Here is a 6768-nt window from a genome sequence, read left to right on the forward strand (position 1 = left end):
CTGCAGAATTGAAGATAGTTGTAACAAAGTTACATAATCGAGGTCCTAATAACAGCAACTTTCAAATTTTGGGAAACCAACCTTGTGTTCAAATTGAAACTTTCAAGTCTGCTCTGCCAACTTTGTATCAAAATGTCTTTTTGTATCTACACATGATTGCAACTTGAAAATCTTCCTTATAACTGAATTAGCTCTGATATTTATGTGTCTAGAAATATGGCTAATAATGTGGTCGTCTGTTTGCAAGTGTGCCAACAGGGGCTATGTAGACTGAACAAGTAACTGTCAGTTATGTCTCACAGTACCAGAGTAAGACAAGCCAGCATTTTCATTACTTTACATTCTGGGTTAGGTAAAGCTTTGTATAATCATACTTTAATACCTAATGTAGTATCCAAATATCAAAATTGAATTGAAGATAAACTTGTGTTGGTCAGCCATCTCAGCCAGCCTTCCCCGATGTGAACTCCACCACAGTGAACAGAAGACTGAGCTCTAGTAGTTTACGTTAGCCGAATTTATTGGGTGGTTTTATAGTACGGGGTTGGTCTTTAAAGAAGTCTACTCTACTCTAGCTGCCCCTTGCAGACCGCACGTAAACAACTTTTGTCAGTGCCTGACACTTCCTGGTTTGAGACCCCCTAGTCACAATAGACAGATTTGCTAGATGAACTTCATCTAGCATTTGTCTATTGTGTTTGCACTAAAAGAAGTCTACTCTACTCTACTCTACTCTAGCTGCCCCGTGCAGACCGCACGTAAACAACTTACGTCAGCTCCTGACACTTCCTGGTACAAGACCTCATAGTCACAATAGATGAATTTGCCAAATTAAAACATCTGTTTACACTAAAAGAAGTCTATTCTACTCTACTCTAGCTGCGCCATGCAGACCGCACGTCAGCTCCTGGCACTTCCTGGTACAAGACCTCATAGTCACAATAGACAAATTTGCCAGATGAAAACATCTGTTTACACTAATAGAAGTCTACTCTAATCTACTCTAGCTGCCCCTTGCAGACCGGCACGTAAACAACTTACGTCAGCGCCTGGCCAGTAGTAGAACAATAACAGTTAGATGTCAGTAGTGATCTTATTGGTAAAAATGTCAGTAGATGGCCAGTAGTAGTACAATAGATATCAGTAGTGTTCTGATTGGTCCAACTATCTCAGTAGTAAATCATTAGAATTTTAGTTCTGTTCTGACAGCAAGAACAGTAGATAGCGGTGTAAATTTAGTACTTGGCAGTAGCGGCCCAGTAGGACATTAGAAGTTGAATTACTGAAAAGCTAATAAAAGTTCTACTGTAAGTAGTCTACTAGTACTTAACAGTAGATTTTCTGTACTGATCAGATGCTTTGCCAAGGATATACACCAGGAAGATAAAGCCATTCCTCCTTGTTAGCACCAGACTACATCGCTGCCTTCAACTGCATGTTATCTAATATTTCCACCATTACTGTAACTTCCCTCTGCCCTCTGAACATGACTACCCCCCACCCCCCAACAAAAACATGACCAAAAAACATAGTGAGGTTGCATGTCTGGACGTGTTCCATGCCAGTTGTCCTCAGCTGGCTGTCACCTCGTCAGGGAATTTCCCATGACTCATGATCATGTATCATGAATCATGGGAAATCCCCTGACGAGGTGACAGTCAGACACGACACCACTGTCGCTGTAGATGTAGAGAAGCGTGTTTTGTGTTGCTTTTCCAAAGGTTTGTGCACATGTGACAATATGACTATTTTACACTAGACGCTACGTCTACGGCGACAGTGGTGGCGTGTCTGAACATACGCCTGTATGATCATGAGTTATGGGAAATTTCATGGCAAGATAACTGTCAAGTTTGAAACTTAACTGTGAAACTTTTTATGTGACTGTGTATATATCTTTGGTTTCAAAGGCGTCATTCGGGTGGCATGGAATTGTGCAAATCGCATGCAATACAATGGGAAGCTATTTTTTGTATATGTGAGAAAAATGATTTTAAAAAAATCAGGGCATCTTTATTTTGCGTAAATTTGCCATGTTTTAGCTGCAACAACGCAAGGACTGAAAATTTGTTATTAAGCTAGTCTATGTTCCATCTGGCATATCAATCAGTGAAGGCAACAGTCGGATGCGCAAGTCTTTGCCAGTGCGACTATCACATGATACTAATTTGTCTCTGTGGCCGCAGTCCCCACCACGGCCAATGGAATGTTTGGGGAATATGTCCAAGCTTTCAAGTTTGTGTGATTCTTTTATTTTTTACATGTTGGCCGGTTGTTTAATACATTTCTCCTCTTTCCTGGCTCCCCCTTTTCCGCTATGGAATAACCCATAGTCGCTGGCCAATGGGCTGCCTAGTATTCATATTGCGTAATGCAGATGAAACGTAAACCAAGCTGATTACGAACACAGCAGTCATTTTGCTGCCTGGCACAGGGGAGACAACACAGGTCTGGGACCGGTCTCTGATAACAACTGCTCCCACGAAGTCAACGCACTCCCCTGCACTTCGGTAAGTAACACTTCTGCATAGTCAAGAAGATCTTAGAATAATTGATCGTGTTCTTTGGTCAGAGCCAGGTATAGTTAGATTATGAACTTGATTTAATTGTTAGTTTTGGATTTTTCTAATTCATACTGCAATTGACCTGTCCTTTTTGGAATATTGTTGTTGCAGGGGCTCATCATAAAGATGTTTAAGAAGTACAACTATAATACTTGCAGAGGAAAGGAAACATCTTATCATCACGGACTTCTTATTCTATTTCTTATCACTTTTATTATTCTTATTCTTATTCAAAAGCGAATCAACATTTTGAAATATCTTTAATATTTCGTTGGGCTAAAGCGTTCAAGTACAGGTTAATATGTGCGTGTGTCTCTGATCTTTGCACAGGTCGGGCAAATGAGATCCACACGAATTCAAGGGACGTCGCTGATGGCTTTCACTGGAAGACGAGCTGTATCACTGAAGGGAAGGACATCTGTGTGCAAATTGCTACAAGGGGATCGAGGCTGGGAGCCATGGAAAACCCGAAACAACGTCGGCCAAAGGAGCAAGGCCATGCAAGACCGGCAGCAGAGCCGTGGGCGGCCAACCGATTGCGCTGCTATTGAGGGAAAAACTGAGTGCAGTTAGAGAATTCATGGACTGACATACACGTGCTGTCTGCGTTATTTGACTTATACGAATACGTGTTGTCTATTCTATTAGGTCATATTTAGTAATGTAAAAATAATTCAATTCACCTAGACAATGATGGATATACGAATGGTGGACATCCTAACCAAACGTATATATGAATTTTTTTGACACGACAAAAGTACAGCGACTTTCGTGAGGATTATAACAACTATTTACAGTACAGCTAAGCAGACGTATATCATATTTACAGATATGAATAAGTCAACATGTTGTTTCTAGCATGTCATTTACATAATTCGAACATTGCCTGCAAATGTCTTGAGTTACAAACACACGTGCTCATCAGAGGGGCAGAGGACAGAGCGAGATGGACACGGATCACTGCTACTGGATGTCGGGGAGCCCCTACGACCACTGAGGTTATGGGCCGTGAGTGAGTGAGAGTGACACACTTTTACCAATCTAACGTTTGCGGGAGTTTCTCAACGATAAAAATACACGTCCGTGCAGCCGTTTACTTTCGGGTCGGAACCTGGAGTAATGCATCAATGGGATCGGACCTTACAATTATTGTGTATGCAAGCTGTAGCAGCCTTTCACTCCGTCACATACAAGAAGATACAACGCAACGTTTGCTAGATGTAATTAGTCTGTATTATTGTACTATGATTGTTATTCTTAAACGGCTATTCGTTTGATGACGTGAACTGCAACAGACCGAGATGTACTAGTAACCAATGTTAAGTGATATGAGCGATGTTGTGTAGCTGTCTGTCAGGTAAGACAGTATACAAAGACGAGAGATTTCTTCGGCAGTTCAGGAGAGCAGACATTTGTCTCAGTACATACTGAGACAGAATGTGAAGACAAGAGATTTCTAAGGTAAGAGAGCTCAGTTCAGGAGAGACTATAGAGAACTTCAGTTAAGGCCAAAATGAGATAGCATTATTTTGAAGTCTGTTATATTGTTAAAAGTCTTCCGTACCTAGCGTGCGGAAATTCTTGTCTCTGCGTCATTTCTTTATCCTTCATGTGCTGATCTTCGAATTTCAGTCGGCAACTAAAGGAACCTGTATATATTTGTTACATGTCTAAGCCTCTATCGTTAGGATCTTGTCGTAACTTTCCTAACTTTACAACACGCTAACCCTTCATGCTTGTGGCTCTTGCCGTCCTGCCGTTTCCGACAAGAGTACAAGATCACATTTCCCAACTATCCCATCCAATCCCCTCATACAATACACTAACCCTTCATGCTTGTGGCTCTTGCCGTCCTGCCGTTTCCGACAAGAGTACAAGATCACATTCCTAACCATTCCATCGCATTCCTTCATACAACACACTAACCCGTCATGCTTGTGGCTCTTGCCGTCCTGCCGTTTCCGACAAGAGTACAAGATCACATTTCCTAATCATCCCATCCAATCCCCTCATACAACACACTAACCCTTCATGCTTGTGGCTCTTGCCGTCCTGCCGTTTCCGACAAGAGTACAAGATCACATTTCCTAATCATCCCATCCAATCCCTTCATACAACACACTAACCCTTCATGCTTGTGTCTCTTGCCGTCCTGCCGTTTCCGACAAGAGTACAAGATCACATTTCCTAGTCACCTCATCACTTTATACAACACACTAACCCGTCATATCCAAATGGCGCCACCCTTCCCGTCATACACCGCAAAACAAAATGGCGGCGCCCATAAAGGCCAACAAAAACAGAACAGGTTTTGCTACCGCAAACCTGTAAAAACGTGTGTGTAAACAGAACGTGTATAAACAGTCTAAAACTGACTGGTTGGGACGGAAAGCGGGCCACAACTGCCCGATGTCATTGACCCCTACCGGATGTACAAAGGTTTTGAAAGCCGCATTTCGATATGGACGATTCCAAACACTTAGCAACGATCGTAGTAGTCACAATACCCCGATTTTTTTTCCACTCCCACGCACATTACCTAGTAGTGGAACAAATGGTTTGATTTCATTCATTCAAAGAAAACATGAGAGGCAACCGCTGCAAACTACTCTTTAAAACGTACGTGTAATGTTGAACGTTTCTTTTCCCTAGTACACATGAAAAACAGCAACAACAGACAACCTCGCCGACTTTTAAAGTCTGAAAACTGAAAACCAGCTTGATGTAGCAAGACATATCCTCAAATCTCCACTGAAATCTTTAGAAAAATGCAAACATGCTTTCGCCTGAAGTCTTTCTCTGGTGCCTCGTGTGTTTCCTAATAACAATTTAGTTAGTTACGTTCTGTTTTCTCCTAGTTACGTTCTCTTTTTCTGTTTACGTTACGTTCTGTTTTCTCTGATACAAAATAAGATAAACCATAGATGTGGTTGTTCTGTAGACCCATAGTCTGGACATGTGTGTCATTACACGAGTCAATAGCTGTGATTTAGGTCAGTGGACATTGATTATGTCCGCTACACAGCCTCTCGCGGCCAGGGCCTAAGTTCCTCTCTGATAAGTTGTGGCTCTATCCTAGGGCTCTACATGGAGTGAACTACTAAAGGTTTGTTTGTGGTTGCACGTGTGCGCGGGTCATGGTGTGTGTCTATGTGTGTATGTGTGTGTGCGTGTGTGTGTATGCGTGCATGTGTATATTCGTGTGTGTGTGTGTGTGTACCTGTCTGCCTTTTTGTGTATTTGTGTGTCTGTCTGTTGTTTCTCCTATTCTCCTATTATGCACAATACATCTTCAGTACTGCTTTCTTCTTCCTTTGGGACTCGAAATGGGTCGCAGAGCAGTATGCAGTATATATGGCTAGGGGGGGTGAAGTCTGCCATCTCTCATTGCCTTGCTACCACGTAAATATATGCGTATGGTATATTTTGCCGTGTGTTACAAATCATGAGAAGCCGTGACGTAAGCATTTATTGGTCATATGGGACGAATGAGATTTTTAAGTTGAAGCACAATTTCAGTACATGTAACACACGCAATTAATGGCGATGCCAAACATGCAAATAAGGCCCTAATGTGCATAATGAACACAAAAATGGGTCAACTTCTACAATAGGAATTTCATACTTGTGACGCCCTAAACACAATGTATAACAACCCACTGCCCCTACGGCCTCATAATCTGTCTATTAAACGAGAGAGAAATGGTTTATTGTCATTGCCATTAAAAACTCTTGCAGCACATTTACAAAAGGCTGAATTGTCGTTTTTTTTACAGTCAGTATTTCGAACTCTAAGTAGTTAACACAATTAAAAGGATCGAGTGACAAAATAACATCTATTTGTTTACAATAACTGGTCAGTTATTACAAAGAGAAAGAAACACTACTGTTCACAAATTACCCGTCGTGGTTCAGGAGCTTTATACAGTACGGTAATGTGCTATTAGCGAAACGAACAGTTCTACACCGGAAGTGAGAGGATTTGTCTTTGTCTATTAGACGACCCTTAACTTTTTACCTTCGCCAAGAAGGTTATGTTTGTTTGGCGACTACGTTAGGAAAAAAAAGGGTGTGCCCAAATGCGCTGCTCATGTCAACAATTCTTGCCACCCACAAAGACTGAATGACGTAAATTAATCTAACCTCATTGATTTAATAAACACGTGAGATATCGCTTTTATTACCTCTGGGCTTCTGAGTGCAC

At 41.6% G+C, this 6768-nt stretch overlaps 1 long non-coding RNA gene across 1 annotated transcript; it reads left to right on the plus strand.

Moving 5' to 3' along the window:
• Window positions 1-1102: 1102 nt before the first annotated feature.
• Window positions 1103-4539, plus strand: LOC118414986. The gene is made up of 3 exons (XR_004831051.1): window positions 1103-1721; window positions 2334-2510; window positions 2895-4539. It is a non-coding gene; the product is annotated as an uncharacterized LOC118414986 (long non-coding RNA).
• The last annotated feature ends 2229 nt before the right edge of the window (window positions 4540-6768 follow it).

This window comes from Branchiostoma floridae, chromosome 4 (genome assembly GCF_000003815.2).
Source record: "Branchiostoma floridae strain S238N-H82 chromosome 4, Bfl_VNyyK, whole genome shotgun sequence".
NCBI classification, from domain to species: domain Eukaryota; kingdom Metazoa; phylum Chordata; class Leptocardii; order Amphioxiformes; family Branchiostomatidae; genus Branchiostoma; species Branchiostoma floridae.